At 50.5% G+C, this 21,849-nt stretch overlaps 1 protein-coding gene and 1 long non-coding RNA gene across 2 annotated transcripts in view; both read right to left on the bottom strand.

The window, feature by feature from the left end:
- LOC120404793 (zinc finger protein 850-like) overlaps window positions 1-21,849 on the bottom strand; it is a gene marked incomplete at its 5' end in the record, with an annotated part of 508,632 nt that overhangs the window by 285,760 nt on the left and 201,023 nt on the right. The gene's annotated exons all lie outside the window — the stretch shown is intronic.
- On the bottom strand, window positions 10,459-13,326 carry LOC120404809. The gene is made up of 3 exons (XR_005598189.1): window positions 13,128-13,326; window positions 11,190-11,264; window positions 10,459-10,480 (listed from the first exon to the last, which is right to left on the bottom strand). It is a non-coding gene; the product is annotated as an uncharacterized LOC120404809 (long non-coding RNA).

The raw sequence follows: 21,849 nt of genomic DNA, 5'->3' as shown, positions 1-21,849 counted from the left end.
TGCATAAAAACTCTGTGGGCATGGGGAGGCAGTCACACCTTGTGTAAAATTAATATGGCTGATATAATGGAGGTTAAATGATTTCCCAGGACATGTGCAGTGTATATTGGAGAAGGGGTAAAAGAAATGCAAACAAAACATGGTACTTCATTAAAATCCTGTTAGGGCTCCAACAGGAGCCACAATAGATTGTGCTTTCTTTTTCAGATCTGTGTGTGTTTTGGAGCAGGAAATGAAAGTGAAAAGTAATCAGAACTCTGGAGGAAGTGGAACCTGTCCCTTTTAAAACAGTCTCTGAGCTGCTGATGCTTTGGATCCAGAGGCAAGCCAAGAAAGCCTCTGTGTGAATGCAAATTACCTAGCTGATGGGGGAGGGAAGGAGGAAACTGCCCATAAGTAGCAGCACAAAGAACCTGTAAATAATAAATACATCTGGTCAACAAACAAGCTACTAGAATACTGAGATTATGGCCCTCCAGAAAAGGGCCCTGACATCCCCCTCAACCCCCTAACCTGCCCTGTCCCTGGGTCCCTTCAACCCCCCCCATCCACCCCGTCCCCCAGTCCTGCCCAGTTCCCGTGGGCACCCTCAGCCCCATCCCCTCCCCTTCCTGCTCCCTGCTCTCTAGGGTCCCGACATCCCCTCAGCCCCTAACCTGCCCTGTCCCTGGGTCCTTCAGCCACCGCATCCACCCTTCCCCCAGACCTGCCCTGCCCCTGTGGGGACCCTCAGTCCTGCTCCCCAAACTTCCTCTAGTTCACCCCCAGCCTCCCCTCATCCCCAGCACCCCTCTCCCCACCCTGTCCTCTCTCTGTGGCCTTTCACTTTGTCCTGCCAATGTGCTGCCTCCCCCAGCGTCATCCTCCCACCCCACCCCCATCAACACCAACCCAATTCTCACGGGCTGGGCCCCATGTCCCTGTCACCCCACGGCCCCGTCCATCCCCAGTGTGTGAGTCCCTCATCTCCACTCTCTGCTCCCCCCAACCTGCAAGGGTCCCCTTTTCAGCCCTCGTGGGGCCCTCCAACCCGCCCCACCCATCCTCTCTGGGGTCGCTAAATCCCCCATTCCCACAGTGCACCTTGGTAACCCTACCCTCCTCTACCCCTAATCTCCCTAGTCCCTTACCTTGGGTCCTCCTGGACACCCAACCCCACAGTCCGGCCCCCCACATATATCCCAGTCACTCATTCACACACTGAGACAGTCCCTCGGGGTCCCCACTGCCCACCAAACTTCTCCATCCGTGAGCCCGGGGAAGCGGGGGCAAGCTCCCAGTTTGGCTGGGCTTGGTGTGGGTGTGTGTGCTGGGCTCACAAAGGCATTTTGCTCCCTTGGGGTGGGGTGTGGTTTTTGGCCAAAGGTGACACAGTTTGGTAGCCCTGTGGATGCCATGTGGTGTCTGGAATGGGGCGTGTGTGTTTCCACGATGCCCCTTCCCCTCTGCCTGCAAAGCTGAGGACAGACAGGTCTGAGGAGCAAAGCAGGAGTTCTGGGAAGGAGAAGAGCAATATGAAGATGGAGTCTAAGATGAGACCAGGTTACTTGGACTAACAGAGACTTGGTGGGATAACTCACATGACTGGAGTACTGTCATGGATGGATATAAACTGTTCAGGAAGGACAGGCAGGGCAGAAAAGGTGGGGGAGTTGCATTGTATGTAAGAGAGCAGTATGACTGCTCAGAGCTCTGGTATGAAACTGCAGAAAAACCTGAGAGTCTCTGGATTAAGTTTAGAAGTGTAACAATGGTGATGTCATGGTGGGAGTCTGCTATAGACCACCAGACCAGGGGGATGAGGTGGACGAGGCTTTCTTCCGGCAACTAGCAGAAGTTACTAGATCGCAGGCCCTTGTTCTCATGGGAGACTTTAATCACCCTGATATCTGCTGGGAGAGCAATATAGTGGTGCACAGACAACCCAGGAAGTTTTTGGAAAGTGTAGGGGACAATTTCCTGGTGCAAGTGCTGTAGGAACCAACTAGGGGCAGAGCTGTTCTTGATCTGCTGCTCACAAACAGAGAAAAGTTAGTAGGGGAAGCAAAAGTGAATGAGAACCTGGGATGCAGTGACCATGAGATGGTCGAGTTCAGGATCCTGACACAAGGAAAAAAGGAGAGCAGCAGAATACAGACCCTGGACTTCAGAAAAGCAGACTTTAACTCCCTCAGGAAGCTGATGGGTAGGATCCCCTGGGAGAATAACATGAGCGGGAGAGGAGTCCAGGAGAGCTGGCTGTATTTTAAAGAATCCTTATTGAGATTGCAGGAAAAAAACATCCCGATCTGTAGAAAGAATAGTAAATATGGCAGGCAACCAGCTTGGCTTAACAGTGAAATCCTTGCTGATCTTAAACGCAAAAAATAAGCTTACAAGAAGTGGAAGATTGGACAATTGACCAGGGAGGAGTATAAAAATATTGCTCAGGCATGTAGGAGTGAAATCAGGAAGTCCAAATCACACTTGAGTTGCAACTAGCAAGGGATGTTAAGAGTAACAAGAAGGGTTTCTTCAGATATGTTAGCAACAAGAAGAAAGTCAAGGAAAGTGTGGGCCCCTTCCTGAATGAGGGAGGCAACCTAGTTGCAGAGGATGTGGAAAAAGCTAATGTACTGAATGATTTTTTTGCCTCTGTCTTCACAAACAAGGTCAACTCCCAGACTGCTGCACTGGGCAGCACAGTATGGAGAGAAGATGACCAGCCCTCTGTGGAGAAAGAAGTGGTTCAGGACGATTTAGAAAAATTGGACGAGCGCAAGTCCAAGGGGCTGGATGCGCTTCATCCAAGGGTGCTAAAGGAGTTGCTGGATGTGATTGCAGAGCCATTGGCCATTATCTTTGAAAACTCATGGTGAATGGGGGAGGTCCTGGATGACTGGAAAAAGGCTACTGTAGTGCCCATCTTTAAAAAAGGGAAGGAGGAGGATCCAGGGAACTACAGGCCAGTCAGCCTCACCTCAGTCCCTGGAAAAATAATGGAGAAGGTCCTCAAGGAATCAATTCTGAAGCAATTAGAGGTGAGGAAAGTGATCAGGAACAGTCAGAATGGATTCACCAAGGGCAAGTCATGCCTGACTAACCTAATTGCCTTCTATGAGGCGATAACTGGGTCTGTGGATGAGGGGAAAGCAGTGGATGTGTTATTCCTTGACTCTAGCAAAGCTTTTGATATGGTCTCCCACAGTATTCTTGCCAGCAAGTTAAAGAAGTATGGGCTGGATGATTGGACTATAAGGTGGATAGAAAGCTGGCTAGATTGTCAGGCTCAACAGGTAGTGATCAACAGCTCCATGTGTAGTTGGCAGCCCATTTCAAGTGAAGTGCCCCAAGGGTCAGTCCTGGGGCCGGTTTTGTTCAATATCTTCATTAACGATCTGGAGGATGGCGTGGACTGCACTCTCAGCAAGTTTGCTGATGACACTAAACTTGGAGGAGTGGTAGATACGGTGGAGGGTAGGGATAGGATACAGAGGGACCTAGATAAATAAACCTGATGAGGTTCAACAAGGAGAAGTGCAGAGTCCTGCACTTAGGATGGAAGAATCCCATTCACTGTTACAGACTAGAGACCGAATGGCTAGGAAGCAGTTCTGCAGAAAAGGATATGAGGATATCCTCATATCCAGTTCTGCAGAAAAGGATATGAGGATATGAGTCGACAGTGTGGCCTTGTTGCCAAGAAGGCTAACGGCATTTTGGGCAGTATAAATAGGGGCATTGCCAGCAGATCGAGGGATGTGATCATTCCCCTCTATTTGACATTGGTGAGGCGTCATCTGGAGTACTGTGTCCAGTTTTGGGCCCCACACTACAAGAAGGATGTGAAAAAATTGGAAAGAGTCCAGCGGAGGGCAACAAAAATGATTAGGGGACTGGAGCACATGACTTATGAGGAGAGGCTGAGGGAACTGGGATTGTTTAGTCTACAGAAGAGATGAATGAGGGGGGATTTGATAGCTCCTTTCAACTACCTGAAACGGGGTTCCAGAGAGGATGGATCTAGACTGTTCTCAGTGGTACCAGATGATAGAACGAAGAGTAATGGTCTCAAGTTGCAGAGGGGGAGGTTTAGGTTGCATATTAGGAAAAACTTTTTCACTAGGAGGGTGGTGAAGCACTGGAATGGGTTACCTAGGGAGGTGGTGGAATCTCCTTCCTTAGAGGTTTTTAAGGTCAGGCTTGACAAAGCCCTGGCTGGGATGATTTAGTTGGGAATTGGTCCTGCTTTGAGCAGGGGGTTGGGCTAGATACCTCCTGAGGTCCCTTCCAACCATGATATTCTATGATTCTTTGACTTCTGTGGGAGGAGGCATGCTGGACAGTGCCAAGAATTGGGGAGACAACCAGGTGTGAGCCCAGGGTGCAGAGAGAGCTGGGGGAGTCTGTAACACTTCCCTGTCCACTCCCACAGATGGAGTCCAAGAGAGATAGGAAGGAGAGGACGAGAGCCCCAGTACTAAAGAAAAATAAGGTGCATCCTAGCTGGACCTGGGGCTCTGTGGGGTTAAGACCAGTGGAAGGGACAAGAGTCTCTTGTGCAGAGCGAGTATGTTGGGTGCAGGAGCAGTGGGGTGCTTTCCAATTGTAGCTGTGACAACATCATGCAAATGGGGTTCAGGGTAGAGCCCTGGGGTGTGGGTGATGCGAGAAGGAGAGCCTAGCCATCACGGCAGATTGTGATGATAACTTTTGTTTTTCCTTCTTGTGTTGTGTTTGGCACCAAGGGGAAAGAAGTGTGGGGGTGGAGAGGGAGGGGAAGAGGGGAAAGAGTCCAGCCCAGTGGTGAGATGGAAAATGAGTGAGAGCAGAAGCGTTGTTGATGCCAGGCAAGACAATCACCAGTGAAATCATGCTGCCCGAGCATTGTGAGATTTTCCCAGGGCCCCCCAAGTTGCCCGAGGCCCCTGGGCATGGGCCCACTGTGCGTTAAGCCGCCACTGCAATGGCTGCAGGGCTCAGGATACCGCTTCCCAGCATACCTGGAATGCCAGGTGGAGACGGAATACGCGGGGAGCTACCACCAGAGCCAATCAGAAGCCAGCGCTCAGAGACAAAGGGGTTGGTTTCCATTCGGTTGTTGGCTGTTGGTGGAGTGGAGCGGAGGGAGACGCGTCACAGCCTGGGAGGTGCCCATTGACACTGAGACCGAAGACCTGGTAAGAATCCCCATGTTTGCTCGTTTTCCTTGTGAATTTCAAGCCAGCCAAGGAGCACAGGGCAGCATCAGCCCCTAGAGAACTGATACTCAACTCCCATTCTGCTGCGCAGGGGCTGGGAGGGAGCTGGTTGTGGGGGGTCGGGCCCCTTGTCAGTGCTGTGATTGTTGATGGGTTACTAGTCTAGTTGCTTCTGTTCTTTCCTTAGCCCCAGGCCTTTCTTCCCTCTGCCCAATAAGCTCCCTCACTTGTTGTGTTGTTACTGGGGGATTGTGATAGATTTGTACCCTTGTGCCTGGACGACAATCCTAGCCTGTTATTGGGCACGAAACACTTCCCCAGGGCACAGCAGCCCTTGTGACTCAGGTGCTAGGAGGGGCCCCTGGGGTGGAGTCAGCAGGGGCCAAGAGAGTCCTGCACTTCGGACGGAAGAATCCCATGCACCATTACAGGCTGGGAACCGCCTGGCTAAGCAGCAGTTCTGCAAAAAAGGACCTGGGGATTACAGTGGACAAGAAGCTGGATATGAGTCAGCAGTGTGCTCTTGTTGCCAAGAAGGCTAACAGCATATTGGGCTGCATTAGTAGGAGCATTGCCAGCAGATGGATGGAGGTGATTATTCCCCTCTATTCAGCACTGGTGAGGCCAGATCTGGAGTATTGTGTTCTGTTTTGGGCCCCTCAGTACAGACAGGATGTGGAAACATTGGAGAGAGTCCAGCAGAGGGTGACGAAAATGATCAGGGGGCTGGGGCACATGGCTTCTGAGGAGAGGCTGAGGGAGCTGGGCTTCTTTAGTCTGCAGAAGAGAAAAGTGAGGCGGGATTTGATAGGTTTCAATTACCTGAAGGGGGGTTCCAAAGAGGATGGAGCTCGGCTGTTCTCAGTAGTGGCAGATGACAGAACAAGGAGCAATGATCTCAAGTTGCAGTGGGGGAGGTCTAGGTTGGATGTTAGGAAACACTATTTCACTAGGAGGGTGGTGAAGCACTGGAATGGGTTCCCTAGGGAGGTGGTGGAATCTCCTTCCTCAGAAGTTTTTAGGGCCCGGCTTGACAAAGCCCTGGCTGGGATGATTTAGTTGGGGTTGGTCCTGCTTTGAGCAGGGGGTGGGACTAGATGACTTCCTGAGGTCCCTTCCAACCCTGATATTCTATGATTCTAAGGACCCAGGTTCCATCTCCCCTGAGGCAAAACAGGCCCATTGGTGAGAGGCTTTGTTGCCCCAGACTCACAGCTGCTCCCTGCTCAGTTCCAGGATGGATGTGCTGAGAAGGTATCTCAGGAGGAAGGCTCCGCAGGTGGCCCCGGAGCCAGAGGGGGGCAGCTGCCAGCGTCCCCAGACAGAGAGCTGCCCCTCCATCCGCATGGCATGGGAAGCAGGCCCCGGTCACCCCAGGAGATGGTCCTGCTCGGCCTTGCTCACTGGGAGGAAACCAGCCCCCAGGGGTCTGGCCTGAGCCACGTGAGCTCAATGACCTCAGCGGGAGTCGCAAAGCCACCCCCTGCAGTGGGGCATGGGGGGAACTGCTAGGAAGTGGGTCCCTGATGCTTTGTAGCAACTCCCAGGGAGGATGGGACAGTGAAGGGCCCATTCTGCCATGGGGCCATAGGGCTGAGGGTCTGTGGGAGCGGCAGTGTGGAGATCTCTCTGCCATGGGGCCCTGGGGCTCAGGAGTCTGTGGAAGGGGCAGTGTGGGGATCTCTCTGCCATGAGGCCCTGGGGCTGAGGGGTCTGTGGGAGGGGCAGTGTGGGGAACTCTCTGCCATGGGGCCCTGGGGTTCAGGAGTCTGTGGGAGGGGCAGTGTGGGGATCTCTCTGCCATAGGGCACGGGAATGAGGGGTCTGTGGGAGAGGCAGTGTGAGGATCTCTCTGCCATGGGGCTCTGGGACTCAGGGGTCTGTGGAAGGGGCAGTGTGGGGATGTCTCTGCCATGGGGGCATAGGGCTGATGGGTCTGTGGGATGGGCAGTGTGGGGATCTCTCTGCCATGGGGCCTGGGGCTGAGGGGTCTGTGGGAGGGGCAGTGTGGGAATCTCTCTGCCATGGGGCACTGGGGCTCAGGAGTCTGTGGGAGTGGCAGTGTGGGGATCTCTCTGCCATGGGGCCCTGCAGTGGGGGGTCTGTGAGGGGTAGTGTGGGGATCTCTCTGCCATGGGGCCCTGGGGCTCAGGAGTCTGTGGGAGTGGCAGTGTGGGGATCTCTCTGCCATGGGGCCCTGTAGTGGGGGGTCTGTGAGGGGTAGTGTGGGGATCTCTCACCCATGGAGCCCTGGGGCTGAGGGGTCTGTGAGAGGGACACTGTGGGGATCTCTCTGCCTTTGGATGCTTACATGGGAGGGAGAAACATTAAATCTGCTCTCCCCATCCCTTGACACCCCTGTCCTTCCTCTTCCCCCCTCCCCAGCAAGAGTTACCCTCTGCCCTTGTCTCTCTGATGCAGAGACCCCCACGGACCAGTCAGAGAAGGACTTTGCCCCTGAGGAAAAGACAGAGGAGGATGAAGACCCTGACACAGAAAGAGAGGAAGAGGAGGAAGAGCTAGAGACAGAGGAGGAGAAGCAGGAAGAGCAAGTCCTGATCACTGAAAAAGAGGAGGAGGTGGAGGAGCTAGTGATAAAAGAGGAGGAGAACATTAGCACGGAGGAGGAGGAAGACCTGGACACAGAGGAGAAGGGGGAGGAGGAAATATCTATAGAAGAGGACAAGGAGGAGGATGAGAACCTGTCTGCAGAAGAGGAGGAAGAGGAGGAGGAGGAAGAGGAGGAGGAGGAAGAGGAGGAGGAGAATGTGTCTGCAGAAAAGGAAGAAGAGGAGGAGGAGGAAGAAAATGTGTCTGCAGAAGAGTAAGAAGAGGAAGAGGAGGAGGAGGGGAATGTGTCTGAAGAGAAGGAAGAGGAGAACCTGACTACGGAAGAGGAAGAGGAGAAGGAGAACTTGTTTGCAGAAGAGGAAGAAGAGGAGGAGGAGGAGGAGGAGGAGGAAGAGAATGTGTCTGCAGCAGAGGAGAGGAGGAGGAAGAGAACTTGTCAGCAGAAGGGGAGGAGGAGGACCTCTGCACAGAAGAGGAAGAGGACTTGATCACTGAGAAGGAGGAGGAAGAAGAAGGTGAAGGAAGAGAAGGACGTGGCCCTGGAGGAGGAACACCTGATCATGGAGCAAAAGGAAGAAGAGAAGGACCTGGCCATGGAGCAGGAAGAGGAGCACCTGCCTGTGGAGGAAGAGGAAGAGGATCTGGCCACAGGAGTGGAGCACCTGGCCATGGAGCAGGAGGAATTGGAGGAGGACCTGGCTCCAGAGGGGAAAGAGGAGGACCTGGCCATGGAGAAGGACCAGGCCACAAAGGAGGACAAGGAGGATCTGGGTCAGGAGGAGGAGAAGGGAGAGGACCTGGCAATGGAGGAGGACGAGGATGTGCTGATGCAGGGGGAAGAAGTAGAGAAGGAGGTGGACCTGGCAATGGAGGAGTAGGAGCAAGAGGACCTGGCCAGAGAGGAAGATGAGTAGGAGGAGAACCTGGCCATGGAGAAGGAGCAGGAGGAAGAGGACCTGACCAGAGAGGAGGAGGAGGAGGAAAAGGAGCAGGAGAACCTGGCCACAGAGGAGGAGAGGGAGGATCTGGCCAGAGAGGAGGAAGTGGAGGAGGGGAAGGACCTGGACATGGGAATGGAGCACGTGGTCATGGAGAAGAAAGCAGAAGAGGACGACTTGGATGAGGAGGAGGATGAGGAGGGCAAAACCAAGTCCTCCTCCACCTCCATGGCCAGTTCCTCCTTGCCCAGATGCATAATCCATTCCCACTGCCAGACTCTTGCCCGCGGTGACAATGAAGGAGCAGGAGAACTCCCAGGCTGCACAGTCGGATGTCACGGGGACATCTCTGGGAGCCATTGACAGTGTGTTCTGTTGGGGCCATTTTCCTTCTCTGACCCAGGGGTTCTCTGCTCCCAGAATCTCAGCCAGGGAGGACACCCTGCAGAATATGGCCCCGCAGTTTGGTGATGGGCTGCAGGAGTCACCACGTAGGTGTGCAGCAGCCATAGCACCTGCATTGACCAGGGACCAAAACCTGCAGCCCTCACAGCCCAGGCTGCCCCCATGGATGGCAATGGGAGTGTAGCCTGGGCAACTAGCTGCTGGGCCAGGGCATATAGAGAGGACTCAGAGATGCAGCAAACCAGTGGGCAGAGAAGTGAAGGAAGTAAGGGAAAGAGGAGAGCGAGGAGATCGGGGGAGCTGCTGCAGTCAAGGGACCCCAGCCGGAAGAGAGAAGCTGGGTGGGTTAGACACACAAAGTCCTGCATCTTGGCAGGGGTTAGACTAGATGAACCTTGCCAGAGGCGGCGAGTTATATGGGCCTGTGGTGCCCGGGCTCCAGCAAATTCAGGGCCCCGAGGGGCCCGGCTCCACCAATGTTCAGGGCCGGGTTTCTCCCCCAGCCCGACCTGCCACTCCCACGTGCCACCCCTGCGTGCCTCCCCTGGCCCTGCCTGCCACCCCTGCGTGCCTCCCCCGGACTGGCCTGCCACCCCCGCGCGCCTCCCCCTAGTGTCCCTGCCTGCCCCTGCATCTCCACACTGTGCTCCCTCACTGGCCGCTGCCACTGCAGGCTACAGGGGAGCGGCGCTGGGGACAGGCTGAGGTGGCTGCTGTGCCTGTGGAAGTAGGAGGCGCATGGCAGCCTCCCCGCCCCCACCAGGTGACTCCAAGTCGAATCTGAGGGGAGGGGCTTATCCCAGCTGGACCTCCTGAGAAGCAGCCTGGTGGGGCCTGGGTGAGTATCTTGTCCCTGGGGGGAATCCTCCCCTCTGACCCCCCACCCCAGTCCCAGGGCAGCCTTTCTGCTGCACCCCAAACTCCTCATCCCTGGCCCAGCCCCACACCCTGCACCCCCTCCTGCACCCCAATGCCCTGTCCCAGCCCAGAGCCTGCACCCAGCACTCACGCCCCCACTCACACCCAGCCCCCCAAACCCCCTCCGGCACCCCAACCCCTGTCCCATCCCAGACTCGCAACCCAGCCCCCAAACCCCTCCTGCACCCCAACCCCTGTCCCAGCCCAGACCCTGCACCTAGCACCCAAAGTCCCTCCTAGAGCTTGTACCCCCTTCTGCACCCCAACCCCAACCCCCTGTCCCCGCCCACAACCAGCACCCAGAACCCCAACACCCTCCCACAGCCAACACCCCCAACCCCCATCAACACCCAAACACCCACCCAGGACCATGCAGTGCCTTCTAACCTGATGGGTCTATAATTCTTTGATTCTAGCATCTGTCACCGAAAAAGAAGGCCTGGCTTGTCTGGATTTCCTCCGCATCCTCTGCAGTGAAGACAGAAGCAAGGAATTTATTTAGCTTCGCCGCAGTGGCCTGTTCTTCCTGGAGTGCTCCTTTAGCACCGATCGCCTAGTGGCTTTGCTGACTGTTTGGCAGACTTCCTGCATCCCATGTACTTAAACAACCCTTTGCTGTTAGTTGTTGTGCCTTGGCTAGTTGCTCTTCACGTTCATTTTTGGCCTCTGCACTATACTTTTCATTTGACTTGCCAGAGTTTACGCTTCTTTGTCTTTTCCTCACTAGGATTTGACTTGCCAATTGTGAAAGGTGCCTTTTTAATGATCTTACAAAGGCTCTAGCGGCTGCACCAGCGCGAGCCTCTCCTAAACAAGGCCTGCCGTTTTACTTGCACCTGGCAACTACTCCAGCAAGCACTGGAGCTGTTTTGCTGAAAAAACAAACTGGCCTATGGTTCCAAAACTCTCAGTGAGGTGGAGGCGAGGTTTTCAGCTTGCAAACGTGAGATATTTGCCCTGGTATGGTCCCTAACACATTGGGAATATCTAAGTGGCACCGCTCTCATTGTGGTGAGGACATGCCATACTCCAGTAAAATATGTCATCTCTGGAAGAATTAATGAGGGCAGGGTATCCTCACCCCGGCTGGCGGGATGGACTCTAAGTCTGGTCAATCGGGATATTCGTACTGAGAAGATCCCCCCAATACGGGAATCCTTCCCTATGCTCTGATTACCGCAGGAGATGAGCACGAATGTCCGTTGCCAGATCCTGATTTAGACTTACTATCTCCATTCTTCTTAGCAACATCCTGGGAAGAAGTACAAGGAAAAGGGTTAACACTCTGGGCAGTTGATGGGAGTGCTTGTCACCACGAAGGGTATCCTGTTGCAGGGTTTGCTGCAATCCAGGAGGGGACACAGCAAGTGGTTCAGGGTACGGTGAGGCCGCCGTCAGCACAAGCTGCACAATTAATTGTGGTCCTGGCAGTATCGTCTGGGGTAGCCCCTGAGGAAAACATCTGTCTGTGTTCTGCTTCTAGTTGGGTGGTTCAAGCCCTTACTAGCTGGCTTCCCATCTGGAAGAAAAGAGTTGAAAGTAAAAGCCCATACAAAGGGGGTCGGTTCTGGCCACGCTTGACAATCAGGCCAATCAGCTAGCAAAACAAGCTGCTAGGTTAGGATCAGCATATACATGGGATAAGACCCCCATTGCAGCTGCTGTAGTTAAGATGCCGTCTCCAGATGTGTCAGCAGGCCATGGCATCTTGACCCTGCAAAAACAGGATAATGATCTCCATGCCCTTTTAACAGTAGGGAAACATCAAGGATATGTAAGGACAAAAAGGGATTGATTATAGCAACATCACCAAACTGTGAATTACCTGTATTGGTTATGCCAGTAACTCCACGAAAATAACTAATAACTGTAGCTCATGGCCAGGGACACTATGCTGCGTCCAAAACTTTGGAACGGGTGTCCAAGTGGCGTGCTTGCCTAACATAAAGGAGGAAATACTGGAACAAACCTTTTCTCGATTTGGTATCCCATGAGAAATAGATTCAGACAGAGGACCACACTTTGTGGGTGAAGTCACAAAAGCGTTGTGTGCGGCCTTAAACATCAAACAGCGGTTGCACATAGCTGCTCACCCGCAAAGTCTGTTATTGTCGAGAGGCTAATAGAGCCATGAAAACTGCTCTTAGAAAAGTAATAGATGTGCAAGGAAGGGATTGGGATAGCAAACTCCCATATATCCTAGTGGCCATGCGATCTACTAGAACTGTGTGTGGGTTTTCACCGCACAAGATGCTAACTGGGAGAATTATGCACACCCCTGAACTTTGATGGGTGGGAGGAGTTCCACCGGATGAGTACCAGCCCAGGGTGCAAATAGACTTATACATGTCACAGTTGCTAGACACCATCAGCAGTCTTCAACATCGAGTAGCTCCCCAACTAAAAGCTAATAACCAAGTCATTAGTGCTTGGTTAGGCCACATTAACGATGTAGGATGGGAGGTTGGTACAAAGGTAATGTTTAGGTATTATATAGAAAAAGGCCATGTCCTTAGTCCTCGTTGGGTGGGTCCAGTTATCATAACAGATGGAGCAAGTGCCTCTATATCAGGTTCAAATACCAGCAAAGAAGGGGATCAAATTAAAGTGATTCCATAGCAGCCAGTTAAAGGAATGGAAAGGAAATCAACCCATTTAACTGTGCTAATCATATTTTCTCTTCCATTCCTAGATCGACATGACCACCATCATCCTATTCTCTATGTATATAGGTGGCACTGTATTTGTTAAGGTTTGGTTAATTGATTTGGTTGAAGGTGACCATCTGTTCTGTATAACAGGGAGTCATTATGCCACAGAGGATCCCATGGCCACCCTGGATCCTTTGGAACAAAATGACCCCATTTCTGTTTTAATGATCAAGGAAGAACCGTGCTGTGTGCTCAAGTGGGTCAAAGGAAGATCGAACAAGGCAGGTATATTTCAAGCAGTAATTTCAGAAATGTGCCGTAACTATCAGGCTGCACCTGTGGGATGCAGAGAAAAACCAGAAATGTCATGTAAGTGGGAGATAGTAAAACCTCTTTTGGGAATTGTACCAAAGTTAGGGTGCCCGACAGTTCTCAGATTTGCGGTTGTATTAAATTGGAAGTACCTGAGCATGTACCATGGGGTGGGTTTCTGGAAATATATCAGCTCCTTGGGTTCATGAAAGACCTAGTGCCATGTTCAGAATTAGTACTCCAGCACAGTCCTTCCTTCTCGGCTCTCAATGTACTGTTGTATCCACACCTTCTTGCGATAGTTCGTCTATGCAGGGAAATGGTTGTAAAGCAGGAAGAGTCTTTTCATTGTAAAACTTTCTACTGCAGTAAGATCAAGGTTAAATTTTCCCGTAAATAGTTAGAATTGTATAGGGAGGTTTAAAATGAATGTTACAACGGCAGACTCTGGTAAATGGTCTATGGTAGGTCCGTATGGAATAAGAGTATACCAATTTGTTTTGGTTCTTCCTTCTCCTATTCCTAGTTTAACTGGTCCCGTGGTAATTAGGGAAGAAGCAAATCAAACAGTTATTACACATCCCCAGTTTGCAATAAGGAATGTTTTAATCAGCACTACCCCCTCTGTAATACTATGGTTGTATTTGGGTTCAATGCAAATTTTTCGCCATGTGACAATTTATTCATCGGGTGGGTCATAATTTGGCAAAGCCACAGGTGTCGGCAGTTGCATCTTTTTAAAGCAGGTGTAACACCGACAAGAGGGGGAAATGTTAATTTCAGTTTACATGTTTGCCGAATTATTCTGTATAAAAGTTAAAATAAGTTCTGTAAATCAAAAGGCCATTTTGTTTTGGTAAAAGGACAAGGCGACCTCCATTGGGGGTCAGGTTCTTGTTCCTCAGTACCTAGAAAAGGCGGGAAAGTGGGAAGAGCAGGAATCTGACCTTGCCCAGCAACAGCTCCCTACAGAGACCAATGAGGGGAGGGGCCAGGGGCACTGGCTCTTGAGCTTTTGAGCTGTCAGAGGTGCAGGTGGCTGCTCTCTCTCCTGGTGCGGTACAATCTTGCCACTGGCTATGGGCCTGCAATAGCTACTTACTAATTAAGTTAGGGTTGTTTGTTTGTTGTTTTGGGAAAGCAAACTTGCATACACGGACCTGGTCTGATTAGTTAGATCAATCGTGCACTCAGGACGACGCAAAGCGAGTTAGGGTGGGAATTAAGATAGGGATACGTACCTGTCTATTTCATGTGTCGTCCACGGTCAGTGTTCACAACTGGCTTCTCTTTTCTGGATCCTGCACCCCTTTATCGCTGATGTCTGTAAAGATAGAACATCTTGTATTATAAGTGCATGTGTGTGTCTGTGTGTTATTCCGAATCTCCAGAATCATGAATCCATTCCCCTTTCCATTCCTTCCTCTCCCCTTAGCAAATAAAGTGTTGTTGTTTTATTTTATAGTTTTGTGTGTGTGGAGTTCATTAAAGTCAGCTGTGATAGATGGCCTTAAAAGGGGGACTCAGCAGGAGATAAACTGTAAGGCTCCCCAAGATCTTCTGATCAGATCGGCCTGGAGAGATAAAAATCCTTACACTTGTTGAACCTCATCAGATCTCTTTTGGCCCAGTCCTTCTTGAGAGTGGGAAGGGGCTGGGACAGCAGCTTAAAGCCACATCTCCCCAGGGCAGCACAGCACAGTGTGCAGCGCAGGGGACACATTTCAGTTAGTTTTACTTTGTGCAACTTAACCCTGAGGTTCTCAGCCCTGTGAATGAGAATGTGGAATTACCCAGCCCGTGGGAAAGATTGTGAGTGTAAAATATTCCCCAGGGTTGTTCCATCCCTGGAGGACCATCTGCCTCTGGAGGCTGGGGATGGAATCAGGACCTTTCACTGCCAGGCCTCTGCTTACGACCAGGACTAGGTCAGCCGTGATCAAGTCTAAACAGTGACTTCCAATGAGCCTTATCCCACCGACTGTTGTTAATGGGCAAGGCGGAAAGGCCTCAATTTACAACAATGGCCTAATTTTGGGTACCTCAGTTTCTCTCTTTGAACTACAGGACTGCAGGGAACTTGTTCCAACTGCAGCCACAGCTGCATGTGGAATCCGTGGGCACTGCAGGTGTCCAGCCCCTACGCACGTAAAGGCAGGATCCCATATTTGGACCCTACATCAAGAGACATTCTTGAAATCTGGCCCCAGCCCACCACTGTGCTCTGCCTCCCATGCTGCCCAGCGTGGGCCAAAGGGGCTGTAGGGAAGGGGTAAAGCCCTCCCCCACCCTGGGAAATTCCTCCCACACAGGGGCTACTTGTGCCTCCCCCCAGCAGCTGCAGGCACAAGGAGTGCTCGGGGGGGGGAGCATGGACAGGCTGGAGGGGGAGGGAGTGGAGTAGGGATAGAGGGGTGTGACCAGGATGAAGCTGCACCTCAGTTTTATACAGGGCCGCCCAGAGGGGGGAGGCAAGAGGGGCAATTTGCCCCAGGCCCCGCAGGTGCCCCTACGAGAGTTTTTCAGGGGCCCTGGAGCAGGGTCCTTCACTCGCTCTGGGAGCCCCGGAAAACTCTTGCAGGGCACGGGCCCCCAGAGCTTCTTCTGCTCCCGGTCTTCGGCGGCGGGGAATCCTTCCGCTCTGGGGTGGAAGGACCCCCTGCTGGCGAATTACTACCGACCCACCGCCGACGTGCAGCCCGGTCTTCAGTGGTAATTCGGCGGCAGGGGGTCCCCGCCGCAGGTCTCCAGGGCACTTCGGTGGCGGGTCATGAAACGGAAGGGCCCCCCACCGCCAAATTACCGCCGAAGCGGGGGCCCCCTGCCGCCGAAGACCCCAGGCCCCCGGAATCCTCTGGGCGGCCCTGGTTTTATACCCTGGCAAAGCCACTAACACCATTAAAATGGGTGCAGCACATTACTCAGCTGAGCTGCAACCTCTATATTAACCATGTAGTTAAAGTGCTGCAGCGTCGTACTCAGGGAACTAGCTGCATCTGCAGCAGCATCTCTGCTCAGCCCAGCTTCCCCAGCACAGCTGAATTCCCTCCTTCTCCCAGATGGCTGCTTTCCCGACTCCTGCCCCAGTCCCCTCGGGCTGCTCCCAGATCCCCTCCTGCAGTGGAATGGACATGTGGCCTGAGAGCCCTGGACACTGGATTTCTCTGTTCACCCCACACCATGGACCCTGCAGGAGCACTAGTGCAAGCTCCCCTCACCCGCTGACCTTGACCACTGGTTTGCAGCCCCCAGCTGGGGGAAAGGAGCTCATTCTCCATGGACCAATGAGTCCCTGGTCTCTCTGCTGGGACTCACAGACAGGGAGAAAATTGGTGCAGGCCTTGCTGGGGGTGGTTGTGTGTCACGGGGTCACCTACCCCACTAGGGCCCAGGCCGAGATCCCAGCACATTCCACACTAGCCCCTGACCCGCCATCAGATGGACTTTCAGCCTCTGTCCCTGTGCTGGGGGGAGGCATTGGGTCATTGCCCTGGGGGAGCTGCTGGGCGAGGGAGGCGATTTACCTGCTCACAGACCCAATGGGCTAGTTTTACTTTGGTTATTATAGTTGAAAAGTCATGGAAGATGGGAGAGATTCCAGCAGACTGGAAAAGGGCAAATGTAGTTCCCATATATGAAAAAGGAAATAAGGACAAGCCAGGCAGTTACAGACCAGTTAGCTTAACTTCTGCACCAGGGAAGATAATGCAGCAAACAATTCAGGAATCCATCTGAAAACATCTAGAAGATAATAGGGAGAGAAGGAATAGCCAGCTTGGATTTGTCAAGAACAAGTTGTGTCAAACCAGCCCCTGATAGCTTTCTTTGACTGGGTAACAAACCTTGTGGATGGGGGGAAGCGGCAGATATGGTTTATTTAGACTTTAGGAAGGCTTTCAATGCAGTCTCACATGACCTTCTCCTTAAAAACTAGGGAAATACAACCTAGATGGAACTACTCTAAGGTGGGTGCATAACTGGTTGGGAAACTGTTCCCAGAGAGTAGTTATCAGTGGTTCACAGTCAGGCCGGAAGGGCATAAGGAGTGGGGTCCCACCATGCTCAGCTCTGGGTCCAATTCTGTTCAATATCTTCATTCATGATTTAGATCGTGGCATAGAGAGTACAGTTACATAGTTTCAGAGTAGCAGCCTTGTTAGTCTGTATCCGCAAAAAGAACAGGAGTACTTGTGGCACCTTAGAGACCAACAAATTTATTTGAGCATAAGCTTATGCTCAAATAAATGTGTTAGTCTCTAAGGTGCCACAAATACTCTTGTTACAAAGTTTGCAGATGACACAAAGTGGGAGGGGTTGCCAGTGCTTTGGAGTATAGGAAGAACATTCAAAATGATGTGGACAAACTGGAGAAATGATCTGAGGTAAATAGGATGAAATTCAATAAGGACAAATGCAAAGTGCTCCACGTAGGAAGGAACAATCAGTTGCACACAGACAGAATGGGAAATGATTGCCTAGGAAGGAGCACGCAGAAAAGGATCCAAGGGTCATAGTGGACCACAAGCTAAATAAGAGTGAACAATGTAAAGCTGTTGAAAAGAAGCTAACATCATTCTACTCCATGCTGATTAGGCCTCAGCTGGATTATTGTGTACAGTTCTGGGCACCACATTTCTGGAAAGATGCTCACAACTTGGAGAAAGTCCAAAGAAGAGCAACAAATATGATTAAAGTTTAGAAAACATGACCTATGAGAGAAGATTGAAATAATTGGGTTTGTTTAGTTTGGAGAAGAGAAGACTGAGAGGGGACTTGATAACAGTTTTCCAGTACATAAAAGGTTGTTACAAGGAGGAGGAATAAAAATGATTCTCCTTAACCTCTGATGATAGGACAAGAAGCAATGGGCTTAAATTGCAGCAAGGGTGGTTTAGGTTGGTTATTAAGAAAAACTTCCTAACTGTCAGGATGGTTCAGCACTGGAATAAATTGCCTAGGGAGGTTGTGGAATCTCCATCATTGGAGATTTTTAAGAGCAGGTTAGACAAACACCTGTCAGAGATGATCTATATAGTACTCAGTCTTGCCTTGAGTGCAGGCGACTGGACTCAATGACCTCTTGGGGTCCCTTCCAGTCCTATGATTCTGTGATTCGATGATCCAAAGGTCTCTTCTCGCCTTAACGTCTACAATTGTCTGCAAAACTAAGTGTGGCACATTGAGCAGCCTCTGATGTTTTCATGTGTCGCCTGCTTGATCTCCAGAACTAACACTGAGTGAGTGGGGGTGGGGGTGTGACACAGCAGGAGCAGCTCAAACATGCAAAGGGGCTGGCCAGGGCAGTGACATCACAGTAGCCTTTTGCAGGACCTCAGCTGATTGGTCAAAGGCGGTTGGGAGGCGGTGACCTCACAGAGAGTCTATGACAACGGGCAGGTAAAGAGGCTGCAGGGTGGGGGAAATGGCTTTGCTGCAGGAAGTCTCCTTCTCAAGGTCTCCCCTTGAGGACGGTGAGAGAATACAGGGTCATGCCTGTGAGCGCGAGGAGGAGCCTCCTTGGGGTTTTCCCCTTTCCCATTGCTAACTGAGTGAGAAGACAGACGTCCTGTGGAGCAGGTAAGAGCCCCAGAGAGGTTTGGTACTGTCGGAGAAAAACTTAGTTCTCGCTTTTTGGTTGGGTACAGCAAAGTCAGATACTTTATTTTCTCTTTGCAATTGTATAGAGGGAGGGAGTGCCCTAGCACACAGGGTTGCCCCAGTCCTAGGCAGGTCTCTCTCCAGGTAAACAATTACAGTAGCATTTATACTTTTTGTTACATACAATAATAAGCAACAGCTGCATATTGTTTATACATAGGCCATCTTGATATCTTAGTTTTCTCACTTCTGTTTCGATGCCAGTCTACGTTCCTCATTATCGACACAAGGTCGCAACAACTTCTCACACAGTTCTTTCCCACTCACTTCACACAATCCTCGCTTCTACAAATCTTGCGTTAGTAGGGTTACAGCTAGCCTGACTCTTGCTAACAGAGACTGTCATGCATTAAGATCCCTCCAAATCCCTGTCAGTTCTTTCTCTACTTCCACACTCCCCCCTTTTGTACTTCTAGTACAACAAAGATTTTCAAACCTCTATTTGAATTAAGCCATAGATTTCAGATTCTAGGTCAGATGTTTCAACCTTAGGGGTTTTGATTGGATGTAATGACAATGCATGATTAGCATGGACATGAAAGGTATTATTATTAGTACGTCCTTTACAACAACAACAACATAATCCTAAGAAAACTAATAGCAATACAAGCAATAACATTCCCATAGCAATAATATGATGGGGTTGTTGTACAGTTTTAGTCACAAAGCACAATACATCATACTTAGTACATAAAGTAGACTCTCTACAAGCTGTAGGTCAGGCATTCTTTTCAACTTGATATATATATATATATTGAAGCATATGAATTTGCCCTTGTATTTCAGAGATTCTTTGAACCTCTGGTAACACTGAAAGCAAATTTTGAAATTGATCAGGTACTAAGCTGGTCCGATTAAAGGGCATCTGGAACCTAGGGCTACTTGCAAAATTCTATCTGCAGGCCAGTAAACAATATGATTGCCTGCAGTGGTAATGAGATTAAACTGTATATCTTGCAATGTGGTGGTTTTAACATACACACAGAGCTATCATTAGCTTGAAAAAGTAAATGTCCTGTCAGGATCGTTCCTTGTTGCATACCCTCCCAGCAAATGTTGTTGTGAACAGTGACAACTTTCCCTGGCTTCAGTTTATGGATACACTGAAGCTGTGGGGGTTCTAAGGGCCAAAATGTCCATTGACTCCCTAACCCCATCCATATGTCAGATGTAATCCCAGGAGCACTGAGTAAAAATCGATTGGGCATATCAGGTAGTCTAATCTCCCAGATGTTATGGTGAATCATCCAGTCCCACATGCATCTTCTCCATGGACTCGGCAGGATTCGGTATGTGGGAGCCCACACTCCCCTAACCGGTCCAAATGCTTGGAAGGAGCAGTGTGAATATCCACACTTCCACCCAGAAAGTCTCCAAGTATGTCTCCCTGGCCACAGATCAGATGGTACTCCTGATGTGTCTGTAAGGGCCGTGGGCCAAGCCTGGTGCTCAAGGTCACTCTGAATGGCCATTAGCTGGTCATTCAGGAAATCCTGAATTTCTGAACATGCTAGATCCCACTGCAATGCCTTCCCAGCCTCAGTGATGGTCAATACCATCTCTGTCAGCAACTTCTGGGTCATAGAACTAAGGGCGGAAATGACATGTAACTCACCAACTCCAGCCTGTACTTGGGTTAGCTGAGCTCCAGAAATAAGGCTAGTGGTCTTTTCTAGTTGGCCCAATTTCTCATCATGTTCTTGGTTCTTAAAATATTCCGAACTGCTGCTGCACTATTGGCCCCATCCCATAGGGATCTGGTCAACTCCCTCTTCTTCCAAAGGAAATAACCCAGGCCCTCTCTTGTGCTAATCTAATGGCAGCCCCTTGTGAGCAATTTGGGTATGTAGAGGTGATCTGGAAACTGGAGAAGGCAATGTAACCTTAACAGTCCCTAGTGTAATATTAATCACAATCCATCAATACCCTAATACATCTCTCTTTGGTGTAGTACTATATCACATCTGTTTTTTAACTATCCTCAGGTACTTTCAAGGGGCATTAACATTAATAGCATAGGAGGGGGTGTATTGCAATAAAGTACAGGTTACATTATAAGTCACTGGAATAATTTCTATATAGGTAAAATTTCCAGTGGCAGAACAAACTCTTTGGGTATTCATTTGCTTATTCACTAATTGGGTGATGAAATAACGATAAGGGCCTCTTTCATGTAACACATTGCAAACTCCAGGAACAGCCATCATATCTACTTTCCCATGGAAGCCATCAATTTCAATTACAGATTCTTGCGGTTCATTTGTAGTGATATCATAGATTTCTATTTCCACTGATCCATTTATTCTCCACTCAATTGTTTGCTTATATGGGATATCCTGAACTTTAAAAATATTTTTCCAAACAATCTTTAAATAAATCACTAAAGTATGAAGGCCTTGGCCATTGGTTTTATCAAATATATGGCATTGTCTGTATTTGGATATATTACAGGGGTAACAGTGTAATGGAGGACATGGCAGGAGCAGTGGCAACAAGGTGCCTTTGGTACTTGTCATTTAAAATCCAATTAGGGAGGGCAATACATGCTGAAGGATTTATCCAAAACACAGGGCACAGCCTGTAGAATAAACCCCAACATCCAATCAATACCACATTCCCAAGCACGGGTCCCACAAATTTCTTCCTGCCAGTGTATAATTCTTTGTTTCTTCACCAGGCTGAGTTCTTAATGTCCTTTCTAGTCAGGAATTCCTGGACTTTGGCAATTTCGGTGGAGCAAGTGTCCCTTCTTTTTTCCCGAAACAACCGTGGTAGGGCATCCTACAGGGGAGAGGTTACCAGCACATCACCCTGTAATGGTTTTGCTTCTTCTAGAAAAATCCAAAGGCACAGTAGGTCTGTCAGTGGACAAGGGAGAGGTTACTAGCACTTCACCTTGTCCTTTTTCCCTGCTGTCCAGAAGGCACAGCAGAGCTAGAAGGAGAAATAGGCCAATCATCGGTAGGAGAATCCTCCCAAGGTGGAGGGGTCTTTTTTCAGTGAGAATCATGGGTCCAGGCAGGTAGTCCCTGGCACTTCATGGAAGTGTTGGTGGTTAACAGGACTCGGAAAGGGCCTTTCCAGTGTGGAGCCAGAGCAGTCTTTCGCTGATGGACCTTTACATAGATCCAGGCTCCTGGTTCCAAGGAGTGGCAGGGCTGCTAGGGTCTTTGGGCAGCGCTTCTTTACTTGTGAGAAAAGAAACCTAACTCATTT

Source organism: Mauremys reevesii, linkage group 4 (genome assembly GCF_016161935.1).
Source record: "Mauremys reevesii isolate NIE-2019 linkage group 4, ASM1616193v1, whole genome shotgun sequence".
NCBI classification, from domain to species: Eukaryota; Metazoa; Chordata; order Testudines; family Geoemydidae; genus Mauremys; species Mauremys reevesii.
The sequence above is the reverse complement of the archived record's forward strand: the minus strand, read 5'-3'. Positions and strand labels throughout refer to the sequence as shown.